The following is a 12,883-nucleotide window of genomic DNA, read 5'->3' as shown; positions in this document are numbered from 1 at the left end:
TCATCTGTTTCTGTAAACTGAAGCACATGGGTTCAATCCTTGTTCGACGTTTATGGAAGATAGCTGATATTATGGAAATGTACATTCATTAGAACAGTGTAAAGAAAAGGTAAATTGTATTGATATGACCACTGCGACCGGAATGCTCTAGTCGGCTGGCCCTCGCTACCTATTCGTCACCAGACCCACAGGCTCCAGGTCATCTATAAGTCTATGCTAGGTAAAGCTCCGCCTTATCTCAGCTCACTGGTCACGATAACAACACCCACCCATAGCACTCGCTCCAGCAGGAATATCTCACTGGTCATCCCCAAAGCCAACACCTATTTTGGCTGCCTTTCCTTCCAGTTCTCTGCTGCCAATGACTGGAACGAATTGCAAAAATCGCTGAAGCTGGACACTTATATTTCCCTCACTAACTTTACACATCAGCTATCTGAGCAGCTAACCGATCGCTGCAGCTGTACATAGCACATCTGTAAATAGCCCACCCAATTTACCTACCTCATCCCTATATTGTTTTTATTTACTTTCTGCTCTTTTGCACACCAGTATTTCTACTTGCACATCATCATCTGCTCATCTATCAATCCAACGTTAATTTGCTAAATTGTAATTACTTCGCTACTATGGCCTATTTATTGCCTTACCTCCTCATTCCATTTGCACACATTGTATATAGAATTTCTTTTTTTCTATTGTGTTATTGACTGTATGCTTGTTTATTCCATTTGTAACTCTGTGTTGTTGTTTGTGTCGCACTGCTCTGCTTTATCTTGGCCAGGTCGCAGTTCTAAATGAGAACTTGTTCTCCACTAGCTGACCCGGTTAAATAAAGATGAAATAAAATAAAATAAGAAAAAAAAAAATATTTTAAAGGAAGGGGATGTAGCTCAGTGGTAGAGCGCATGCTTTGCATGTATGAGGTCCTGGGTTCAATCCCCAGCTTCTCCATTGAAAATTTTTGCACTGACCCAACTCCTACTTTCCAGAATGTTGAAATTCTAAGCAGGAAACAGAGATGTGCTAAATAATTTGGTCTTGTAATCTGAACAACGTGCGTTCAATCCCTGTTCATACATTTATAGAACAGAAGTGGCATGGTTGCCATCTTTTATGGCGTCATTTTCAAAAACTGAAGTTCATGGGTTCGATCCCTGTCTGTACGTGGTTTAAGAATTGCTGCTATCATTTCATTGTAGTTTCAATGGAGTGGTGTATCTAAAAAGTACATTGCATTGATATTGCATTTTATTTGCAAATTAAATGGGATGGAAGCTCAGAGGGGGAGTGCATGCAAAATGTGTATGAGGTCTTCGGTTCAATCCCAAGATTCTCCACTGAGTTTATTTGTGTGCCAAATTCACATTTACACAACTACTACTTTCCAGAATGTGTATATATAATTCACAGCTTAGAGTGGCATGGTGGCCAAGTGGTAAGGCGTCGGTCTCGTAAACCGAAGATCATGGGTTCAAATCCCGTCCGTGCCTTTATGAAAGACATCTGATATCATGGACCTGTGCTTCTATTGGAGGACTTTGCAGAAAAAGCAAGTTGTATCAATATTGCAAAACAACTATTTTAGTAAGGGCATGTATCTCTATGGTAGAGCCAGTACTTTACATGTATGCGGTCCAACGTTAATCCCCAACTTCTTTGTTCAGTGTATTTACTTGTTAAATTAGTTTTTGCACAACTCCCACTTTCCAGAATGTTGACATTCTAAGAAGGAAATAGATATGCTAAATCATCTGTTTCTGTAAACTGAAGCACATGGGTTCAATCCTTGTTCGACGTTTATGGAAGATAGCTGATATTATGGAAATGTACATTCATTAGAACAGTGTAAAGAAAAGGTAAATTGTATTGATATGACCACTGCGACCGGAATGCTCTAGTCGGCTGGCCCTCGCTACCTATTCGTCACCAGACCCACAGGCTCCAGGTCATCTATAAGTCTATGCTAGGTAAAGCTCCGCCTTATCTCAGCTCACTGGTCACGATAACAACACCCACCCATAGCACTCGCTCCAGCAGGAATATCTCACTGGTCATCCCCAAAGCCAACACCTATTTTGGCCGCCTTTCCTTCCAGTTCTCTGCTGCCAATGACTGGAACGAATTGCAAAAATCGCTGAAGCTGGACACTTATATTTCCCTCACTAACTTTACACATCAGCTATCTGAGCAGCTAACCGATCGCTGCAGCTGTACATAGCACATCTGTAAATAGCCCACCCAATTTACCTACCTCATCCCTATATTGTTTTTATTTACTTTCTGCTCTTTTGCACACCAGTATTTCTACTTGCACATCATCATCTGCTCATCTATCAATCCAACGTTAATTTGCTAAATTGTAATTACTTCGCTACTATGGCCTATTTATTGCCTTACCTCCTCATTCCATTTGCACACATTGTATATAGACTTTCTTTTTTTCTATTGTGTTATTGACTGTACGCTTGTTTATTCCATTTGTAACTCTGTGTTGTTGTTTGTGTCGCACTGCTCTGCTTTATCTTGGCCAGGTCGCAGTTCTAAATGAGAACTTGTTCTCCACTAGCTGACCCGGTTAAATAAAGATGAAATAAAATAAAATAAGAAACATTTTTTTTATTTTAAAGGAAGGGGATGTAGCTCAGTGGTAGAGCGCATGCTTTGCATGTATGAGGTCCTGGGTTCAATCCCCAGCTTCTCCATTGAACATTTTTGCACTGACCCAACTCCTACTTTCCAGAATGTTGAAATTCTAAGCAGGAAACAGAGATGTGCTAAATAATTTGGTCTTGTAATCTGAACAACGTGCGTTCAATCCCTGTTCGTACATTTATAGAACAGAAGTGGCATGGTTGCCATCTTTTATGGCGTCATTTTCAAAAACTGAAGTTCATGGGTTCGATCCCTGTCTGTACGTGGTTTAAGAATTGCTGCTATCATTTCATTGTAGTTTCAATGGAGTGGTGTATCTAAAAAGTACATTGCATTGATATTGCATTTTATTTGCAAATTAAATGGGATGGAAGCTCAGAGGGGGAGTGCATGCAAAATGTGTATGAGGTCCTCGGTTCAATCCCAAGATTCTCCACTGAGTTTATTTGTGTGCCAAATTCACATTTACACAACTACTACTTTCCAGAATGTGTATATATAATTCACAGCTTAGAGTGGCATGGTGGCCAAGTGGTAAGGCGTCGGTCTCGTAAACCGAAGATCATGGGTTCAAATCCTGTCCGTGCCTTTATGAAAGACATCTGATATCATGGACCTGTGCTTCTATTGGAGGACTTTGCAGAAAAAGCAAGTTGTATCAATATTGCAAAACAACTATTTTAGTAAGGGCATGTATCTCTATGGTAGAGCCAGTACTTTACATGTATGCGGTCCAACGTTAATCCCCAACTTCTTTGTTCAGTGTATTTACTTGTTAAATTAGTTTTTGCACAACTCCCACTTTCCAGAATGTTGACATTCTAAGAAGGAAATAGATATGCTAAATCATCTGTTTCTGTAAACTGAAGCACATGGGTTCAATCCTTGTTCGACGTTTATGGAAGATAGCTGATATTATGGAAATGTACATTCATTAGAACAGTGTAAAGAAAAGGTAAATTGTATTGATATGACCACTGCGACCGGAATGCTCTAGTCGGCTGGCCCTCGCTACCTATTCGTCACCAGACCCACAGGCTCCAGGTCATCTATAAGTCTATGCTAGGTAAAGCTCCGCCTTATCTCAGCTCACTGGTCACGATAACAACACCCACCCATAGCACTCGCTCCAGCAGGAATATCTCACTGGTCATCCCCAAAGCCAACACCTATTTTGGCCGCCTTTCCTTCCAGTTCTCTGCTGCCAATGACTGGAACGAATTGCAAAAATCGCTGAAGCTGGACACTTATATTTCCCTCACTAACTTTACACATCAGCTATCTGAGCTGCTAACCGATCGCTGCAGCTGTACATAGCACATCTGTCAATAGCCCACCCAATTTACCTACCTCATCCCTATATTGTTTTTATTTACTTTCTGCTCTTTTGCACACCAGTATTTCTACTTGCACATCATCATCTGCTCATCTATCAATCCAACGTTAATTTGCTAAATTGTAATTACTTCGCTACTATGGCCTATTTATTGCCTTACCTCCTCATGCCATTTGCACACATTGTATATAGACTTTCTTTTTTTCTATTGTGTTATTGACTGTACGCTTGTTTATTCCATTTGTAACTCTGTGTTGTTGTTTGTGTCGCACTGCTCTGCTTTATCTTGGCCAGGTCGCAGTTCTAAATGAGAACTTGTTCTCCACTAGCTGACCCGGTTAAATAAAGGTGAAATAAAATAAAATAAGAAACATTTTTTTATTTTAAAGGAAGGGGCTGTAGCTCAGTGGTAGAGCGCATGCTTTGCATGTATGAGGTCCTGGGTTCAATCCCCTGCTTCTCCATTGAAAAGTTTTGCACTGACCCAACTCCTACTTTCCAGAATGTTGAAATTCTAAGCAGGAAACAGAGATGTGCTAAATAATTTGGTCTTGTAATCTGAACAACGTGCGTTCAATCCCTGTTCATAGATTTATAGAACTGAAGTGGCATGGTTGCCATCTTTTATGGCGTCATTTTCAAAAACTGAAGTTCATGGGTTCGATCCCTGTCTGTACGTGGTTTAAGAATTGCTGCTATCATTTCATTGTAGTTTCAATGGAGTGGTGTATCTAAAAAGTACATTGCATTGATATTGCATTTTATTTGCAAATTAAATGGGATGGAAGATCAGAGGGGGAGTGCATGCAAAATGTGTATGAGGTCCTCGGTTCAATCCCAAGATTCTCCACTGAGTTTATTTGTGTGCCAAATTCACATTTACACAACTACTACTTTCCAGAATGTGTATGTATAATTAACAGCTTAGAGTGGCATGGTGGCCAAGTGGTAAGGCGTCGGTCTCGTAAACCGAAGATCATGGGTTCAAATCCTGTCCGTGCCTTTCTGAAAGACATCTGATATCATGGACCTGTGCTTCTGTTGGAGGACTTTGCAGAAAATGCAAGTTGTATCAATATTCCAAAACAACTATTTTAGTAAGGGCATGTATCTCTATGGTAGAGCCAGTACTTTACATGTATGCGGTCCAACGTTAATCCCCAACTTCTTTGTTCAGTGTATTTTCTTTCTTAAATTAGTTTTTGCACAACTCCCACTTTCCAGAATGTTGACATTCTTAGAAGGAAATAGATATGCTAAATCATCTGTTTCTGTAAACTGAAGCACATGGGTTCAATCCTTGTTCGACGTTTATGGAAGATAGCTGATATTATGGAAATGTACATTCATTAGAACAGTGTAAAGAAAAGGTAAATTGTATTGATATGACCACTGCGACCGGAATGCTCTAGTCGGCTGGCCCTCGCTACCTATTCGTCACCAGACCCACAGGCTCCAGGTCATCTATAAGTCTATGCTAGGTAAAGCTCCGCCTTATCTCAGCTCACTGGTCACGATAACAACACCCACCCATAGCACTCGCTCCAGCAGGAATATCTCACTGGTCATCCCCAAAGCCAACACCTATTTTGGCCGCCTTTCCTTCCAGTTCTCTGCTGCCAATGACTGGAACGAATTGCAAAAATCGCTGAAGCTGGACACTTATATTTCCCTCACTAACTTTACACATCAGCTATCTGCGCTGCTAACCGATCGCTGCAGCTGTACATAGCACATCTGTAAATAGCCCACCCAATTTACCTACCTCATCCCTATATTGTTTTTATTTACTTTCTGCTCTTTTGCACACCAGTATTTCTACTTGCACATCATCATCTGCTCATCTATCAATCCAACGTTAATTTGCTAAATTGTAATTACTTCGCTACTATGGCCTATTTATTGCCTTACCTCCTCATTCCATTTGCACACATTGTATATAGACTTTCTTTTTTTCTATTGTGTTATTGACTGTACGCTTGTTTATTCCATTTGTAACTCTGTGTTGTTGTTTGTGTCGCACTGCTCTGCTTTATCTTGGCCAGGTCACAGTTCTAAATGAGAACTTGTTCTCCACTAGCTGACCTGGTTAAAAAAAGGTGAAATAAAATAAAATAAGAAACATTTTTTTATTTTAAAGGAAGGGGCTGTAGCTCAGTGGTAGAGCGCATGCTTTGCATTTATGACGTCCTGGGTTCAATCCCCAGCTTCTCCATTGAAAAGTTTTGCACTGACCCAACTCCTACTTTCCAGAATGTTGAAATTCTAAGCAGGAAACAGAGATGTGCTAAATAATTTGGTCTTGTAATCTGAACAACGTGCGTTCAATCCCTGTTCATAGATTTATAGAACTGAAGTGGCATGGTTGCCATCTTTTATGGCGTCATTTTCAAAAACTGAAGTTCATGGGTTCGATCCCTGTCTGTACGTGGTTTAAGAATTGCTGCTATCATTTCATTGTAGTTTCAATGGAGTGGTGTATCTAAAAAGTACATTGCATTGATATTGCATTTTATTTGCAAATTAAATGGGATGGAAGCTCAGAGGGGGAGTGCATGCAAAATGTGTATGAGGTCCTCGGTTCAATCCCAAGATTCTCCACTGAGTTTATTTGTGTGCCAAATTCACATTTACACAACTACTACTTTCCAGAATGTGTATGTATAATTCACAGCTTAGAGTGGCATGGTGGCCAAGTGGTAAGGCGTCGGTCTCGTAAACCGAAGATCATGGGTTCAAATCCTGTCCGTGCCTTTCTGAAAGACATCTGATATCATGGACCTGTGCTTCTGTTGGAGGACTTTGCAGAAAATGCAAGTTGTATCAATATTCCAAAACAACTATTTTAGTAAGGGCATGTATCTCTATGGTAGAGCCAGTACTTTACATGTATGCGGTCCAACGTTAATCCCCAACTTCTTTGTTCAGTGTATTTTCTTTCTTAAATTAGTTTTTGCACAACTCCCACTTTCCAGAATGTTGACATTCTTAGAAGGAAATAGATATGCTAAATCATCTGTTTCTGTAAACTGAAGCACATGGGTTCAATCCTTGTTCGACGTTTATGGAAGATAGCTGATATTATGGAAATGTACATTCATTAGAACAGTGTAAAGAAAAGGTAAATTGTATTGATATGACCACTGCGACCGGAATGCTCTAGTCGGCTGGCCCTCGCTACCTATTCGTCACCAGACCCACAGGCTCCAGGTCATCTATAAGTCTATGCTAGGTAAAGCTCCGCCTTATCTCAGCTCACTGGTCACGATAACAACACCCACCCATAGCACTCGCTCCAGCAGGAATATCTCACTGGTCATCCCCAAAGCCAACACCTATTTTGGCCGCCTTTCCTTCCAGTTCTCTGCTGCCAATGACTGGAACGAATTGCAAAAATCGCTGAAGCTGGACACTTATATTTCCCTCACTAACTTTACACATCAGCTATCTGAGCTGCTAACCGATCGCTGCAGCTGTACATAGCACATCTGTAAATAGCCCACCCAATTTACCTACCTCATCCCTATATTGTTTTTATTTACTTTCTGCTCTTTTGCACACCAGTATTTCTACTTGCACATCATCATCTGCTCATCTATCAATCCAACGTTAATTTGCTAAATTGTAATTACTTCGCTACTATGGCCTATTTATTGCCTTACCTCCTCATTCCATTTGCACACATTGTATATAGACTTTCTTTTTTTCTATTGTGTTATTGACTGTACGCTTGTTTATTCCATTTGTAACTCTGTGTTGTTGTTTGTGTCGCACTGCTCTGCTTTATCTTGGCCAGGTCACAGTTCTAAATGAGAACTTGTTCTCCACTAGCTGACCTGGTTAAAAAAAGGTGAAATAAAATAAAATAAGAAACATTTTTTTATTTTAAAGGAAGGGGCTGTAGCTCAGTGGTAGAGCGCATGCTTTGCATTTATGACGTCCTGGGTTCAATCCCCAGCTTCTCCATTGAAAAGTTTTGCACTGACCCAACTCCTACTTTCCAGAATGTTGAAATTCTAAGCAGGAAACAGAGATGTGCTAAATAATTTGGTCTTGTAATCTGAACAACGTGCGTTCAATCCCTGTTCATAGATTTATAGAACTGAAGTGGCATGGTTGCCATCTTTTATGGCGTCATTTTCAAAAACTGAAGTTCATGGGTTCGATCCCTGTCTGTACGTGGTTTAAGAATTGCTGCTATCATTTCATTGTAGTTTCAATGGAGTGGTGTATCTAAAAAGTACATTGCATTGATATTGCATTTTATTTGCAAATTAAATGGGATGGAAGCTCAGAGGGGGAGTGCATGCAAAATGTGTATGAGGTCCTCGGTTCAATCCCAAGATTCTCCACTGAGTTTATTTGTGTGCCAAATTCACATTTACACAACTACTACTTTCCAGAATGTGTATGTATAATTCACAGCTTAGAGTGGCATGGTGGCCAAGTGGTAAGGCGTCGGTCTCGTAAACCGAAGATCATGGGTTCAAATCCTGTCCGTGCCTTTCTGAAAGACATCTGATATCATGGACCTGTGCTTCTGTTGGAGGACTTTGCAGAAAATGCAAGTTGTATCAATATTCCAAAACAACTATTTTAGTAAGGGCATGTATCTCTATGGTAGAGCCAGTACTTTACATGTATGCGGTCCAACGTTAATCCCCAACTTCTTTGTTCAGTGTATTTTCTTTCTTAAATTAGTTTTTGCACAACTCCCACTTTCCAGAATGTTGACATTCTTAGAAGGAAATAGATATGCTAAATCATCTGTTTCTGTAAACTGAAGCACATGGGTTCAATCCTTGTTCGACGTTTATGGAAGATAGCTGATATTATGGAAATGTACATTCATTAGAACAGTGTAAAGAAAAGGTAAATTGTATTGATATGACCACTGCGACCGGAATGCTCTAGTCGGCTGGCCCTCGCTACCTATTCGTCACCAGACCCACAGGCTCCAGGTCATCTATAAGTCTATGCTAGGTAAAGCTCCGCCTTATCTCAGCTCACTGGTCACGATAACAACACCCACCCATAGCACTCGCTCCAGCAGGAATATCTCACTGGTCATCCCCAAAGCCAACACCTATTTTGGCCGCCTTTCCTTCCAGTTCTCTGCTGCCAATGACTGGAACGAATTGCAAAAATCGCTGAAGCTGGACACTTATATTTCCCTCACTAACTTTACACATCAGCTATCTGAGCTGCTAACCGATCGCTGCAGCTGTACATAGCACATCTGTAAATAGCCCACCCAATTTACCTACCTCATCCCTATATTGTTTTTATTTACTTTCTGCTCTTTTGCACACCAGTATTTCTACTTGCACATCATCATCTGCTCATCTATCAATCCAACGTTAATTTGCTAAATTGTAATTACTTCGCTACTATGGCCTATTTATTGCCTTACCTCCTCATTCCATTTGCACACATTGTATATAGACTTTCTTTTTTTCTATTGTGTTATTGACTGTACGCTTGTTTATTCCATTTGTAACTCTGTGTTGTTGTTTGTGTCGCACTGCTCTGCTTTATCTTGGCCAGGTCACAGTTCTAAATGAGAACTTGTTCTCCACTAGCTGACCTGGTTAAAAAAAGGTGAAATAAAATAAAATAAGAAACATTTTTTTATTTTAACCTCTTGGGGCTAGGTGGGACGCTAGCGTGCCACCTGTGGTGCACTCCATCAACAGCAGGTGCATTTCAAGAGCGGCAAATTTGAATCCAAATAAATGTCAAAATTCAAATTTTTCAAAAATACAACTATGTTACACCATTTGAAAGATAAACATCTCCTTAATCTAACCACGTTTTACGATTTCAAAAAGGTTTTACGGCGAAAGCATAAATTTAGAGTATGTTAGGACAGTACATTTACAAGAGTTGTGTGTAATGTTTTGTCAAGTCAAAGACAGGGTCACCAAAACCATAAAACCAGCTAAAATGATACACTAACCTTTTACAATCTCCATCAGATGACACTCCTAGGACATTATGTTAGACAATGCATGCATTTTTAGTTCTATCAAGTTCATATTTATATACAAAAACAGCGTTTTACTATGGCATTGATGTTGAGGAAATCGTTTCCCTCCAATAACCGGCAGTCAAGTCAGCGTCACAAATTAAATAATTAAAATTAGAAAACATTGGTAAAATATTATATTGTCATTTAAAGAATTATAGATTTACATCTTTTGAACGCAATCAACTTGCCAGATTTAAAAATAACCTTACTGGGAAATCACACTTTGCAATAATCTGAGCACTGTGCCCAGAAAAATACGCGTTGCGATACAGACTAGACGTCATGTTGGGGAGATCTAAAATCGAAAATACTATGTAAATAATCCATTACCTTTGATTCTCTTCATCAGATGTCACTTCCAGGTATCACAGGTCCATAACGAATGTAGTTTTGTTCAAAAAAGCTCATCATTTATGTCCAAAAATCTCCGTCTTGTTAGCACATGATGTAAGCCAGCCGGACTTCTCGTCATGAACGAGGGGAAAAAATATATTTCCGTTCGTTCAAACATGTCAAACGTTGTATAGCATAAATCATTAGGGCCTTTTTTAACCAGAACATGAATAATATTCAAGGTGGACGAATGCATAGCCTTTTATAACGTATTGGAACGAGGGTACCCAACATGAAGTAGCGCGCCAGGTGTCTAATGGGACATCACCGTTCCATGGCTCTTGTTCGGTCAGATCTCCCTCCAGAAGACTCAAAACACTTTGTAAAGGCTGGTGACATCTAGTGGAAGCAATAGGAAGTGCCAAAATATTCCTAAACCCCTGTGTTTTTCAATGGGATAGGTTTAAAATCAATACAACACATCAGGTATCCACTTCCTGTCAGAAAATGTCTCAGGGTTTTGCCTGCCAAATGAGTTCTGTTATACTCACAGACACCATTCAAACAGTTTTGGAAACTTTAGAGTGTTTTCTATCCATATATAATAAGTATATGCATATTCTAGTTACTGGGTAGGATTAGTAACCAGATTAAATCGGGTACATTTTTTTTATCCAGACGTGCAAATGCTGCCCCCTAGACCCAACAGGTTAAAGGAAGGGGCTGTAGCTCAGTGGTAGAGCGCATGCTTTGCATTTATGACGTCCTGGGTTCAATCCCCAGCTTCTCCATTGAAAAGTTTTGCACTGACCCAACTCCTACTTTCCAGAATGTTGAAATTCTAAGCAGGAAACAGAGATGTGCTAAATAATTTGGTCTTGTAATCTGAACAACGTGCGTTCAATCCCTGTTCATAGATTTATAGAACTGAAGTGGCATGGTTGCCATCTTTTATGGCGTCATTTTCAAAAACTGAAGTTCATGGGTTCGATCCCTGTCTGTACGTGGTTTAAGAATTGCTGCTATCATTTCATTGTAGTTTCAATGGAGTGGTGTATCTAAAAAGTACATTGCATTGATATTGCATTTTATTTGCAAATTAAATGGGATGGAAGCTCAGAGGGGGAGTGCATGCAAAATGTGTATGAGGTCCTCGGTTCAATCCCAAGATTCTCCACTGAGTTTATTTGTGTGCCAAATTCACATTTACACAACTACTACTTTCCAGAATGTGTATGTATAATTCACAGCTTAGAGTGGCATGGTGGCCAAGTGGTAAGGCGTCGGTCTCGTAAACCGAAGATCATGGGTTCAAATCCTGTCCGTGCCTTTCTGAAAGACATCTGATATCATGGACCTGTGCTTCTGTTGGAGGACTTTGCAGAAAATGCAAGTTGTATCAATATTCCAAAACAACTATTTTAGTAAGGGCATGTATCTCTATGGTAGAGCCAGTACTTTACATGTATGCGGTCCAACGTTAATCCCCAACTTCTTTGTTCAGTGTATTTTCTTTCTTAAATTAGTTTTTGCACAACTCCCACTTTCCAGAATGTTGACATTCTTAGAAGGAAATAGATATGCTAAATCATCTGTTTCTGTAAACTGAAGCACATGGGTTCAATCCTTGTTCGACGTTTATGGAAGATAGCTGATATTATGGAAATGTACATTCATTAGAACAGTGTAAAGAAAAGGTAAATTGTATTGATATGACCACTGCGACCGGAATGCTCTAGTCGGCTGGCCCTCGCTACCTATTCGTCACCAGACCCACAGGCTCCAGGTCATCTATAAGTCTATGCTAGGTAAAGCTCCGCCTTATCTCAGCTCACTGGTCACGATAACAACACCCACCCATAGCACTCGCTCCAGCAGGAATATCTCACTGGTCATCCCCAAAGCCAACACCTATTTTGGCCGCCTTTCCTTCCAGTTCTCTGCTGCCAATGACTGGAACGAATTGCAAAAATCGCTGAAGCTGGACACTTATATTTCCCTCACTAACTTTACACATCAGCTATCTGAGCTGCTAACCGATCGCTGCAGCTGTACATAGCACATCTGTAAATAGCCCACCCAATTTACCTACCTCATCCCTATATTGTTTTTATTTACTTTCTGCTCTTTTGCACACCAGTATTTCTACTTGCACATCATCATCTGCTCATCTATCAATCCAACGTTAATTTGCTAAATTGTAATTACTTCGCTACTATGGCCTATTTATTGCCTTACCTCCTCATTCCATTTGCACACATTGTATATAGACTTTCTTTTTTTCTATTGTGTTATTGACTGTACGCTTGTTTATTCCATTTGTAACTCTGTGTTGTTGTTTGTGTCGCACTGCTCTGCTTTATCTTGGCCAGGTCACAGTTCTAAATGAGAACTTGTTCTCCACTAGCTGACCTGGTTAAAAAAAGGTGAAATAAAATAAAATAAGAAACATTTTTTTATTTTAAAGGAAGGGGCTGTAGCTCAGTGGTAGAGCGCATGCTTTGCATTTATGACGTCCTGGGTTCAAT

The 12,883-nt window shown here is 40.0% G+C and overlaps 8 non-coding genes across 8 annotated transcripts; all 8 read left to right on the top strand.

Moving 5' to 3' along the window:
- The first annotated feature begins 882 nt into the window (after positions 1-882).
- trnaa-ugc (transfer RNA alanine (anticodon UGC)) lies at positions 883-954 on the top strand. Its single transcript has one exon. It is a non-coding gene; the product is annotated as a tRNA-Ala (tRNA).
- Positions 955-1,421: 467 nt separating this feature from the next.
- Positions 1,422-1,493, top strand: trnat-cgu (transfer RNA threonine (anticodon CGU)). Its single transcript has one exon. It is a non-coding gene; the product is annotated as a tRNA-Thr (tRNA).
- Positions 1,494-2,633: 1,140 nt separating this feature from the next.
- trnaa-ugc (transfer RNA alanine (anticodon UGC)) lies at positions 2,634-2,705 on the top strand. The gene has a single exon. It is a non-coding gene; the product is annotated as a tRNA-Ala (tRNA).
- Positions 2,706-3,172: 467 nt separating this feature from the next.
- trnat-cgu (transfer RNA threonine (anticodon CGU)) lies at positions 3,173-3,244 on the top strand. Its single transcript has one exon. It is a non-coding gene; the product is annotated as a tRNA-Thr (tRNA).
- Positions 3,245-4,922: 1,678 nt separating this feature from the next.
- On the top strand, positions 4,923-4,994 carry trnat-cgu (transfer RNA threonine (anticodon CGU)). Its single transcript has one exon. It is a non-coding gene; the product is annotated as a tRNA-Thr (tRNA).
- A 1,679-nt stretch (positions 4,995-6,673) lies between these two features.
- Positions 6,674-6,745, top strand: trnat-cgu (transfer RNA threonine (anticodon CGU)). The gene has a single exon. It is a non-coding gene; the product is annotated as a tRNA-Thr (tRNA).
- Positions 6,746-8,424: 1,679 nt separating this feature from the next.
- trnat-cgu (transfer RNA threonine (anticodon CGU)) lies at positions 8,425-8,496 on the top strand. The gene has a single exon. It is a non-coding gene; the product is annotated as a tRNA-Thr (tRNA).
- A 3,117-nt stretch (positions 8,497-11,613) lies between these two features.
- On the top strand, positions 11,614-11,685 carry trnat-cgu (transfer RNA threonine (anticodon CGU)). The gene has a single exon. It is a non-coding gene; the product is annotated as a tRNA-Thr (tRNA).
- The last annotated feature ends 1,198 nt before the right edge of the window (positions 11,686-12,883 follow it).

Source organism: Salmo salar, unplaced genomic scaffold (assembly GCF_965601325.2).
Source record: "Salmo salar unplaced genomic scaffold, fSalSal1 ptg000135l, whole genome shotgun sequence".
Lineage (NCBI taxonomy): Eukaryota > Metazoa > Chordata > Actinopteri > Salmoniformes > Salmonidae > Salmo > Salmo salar.
This window is presented reverse-complemented; position numbering and strand designations above follow the sequence as displayed.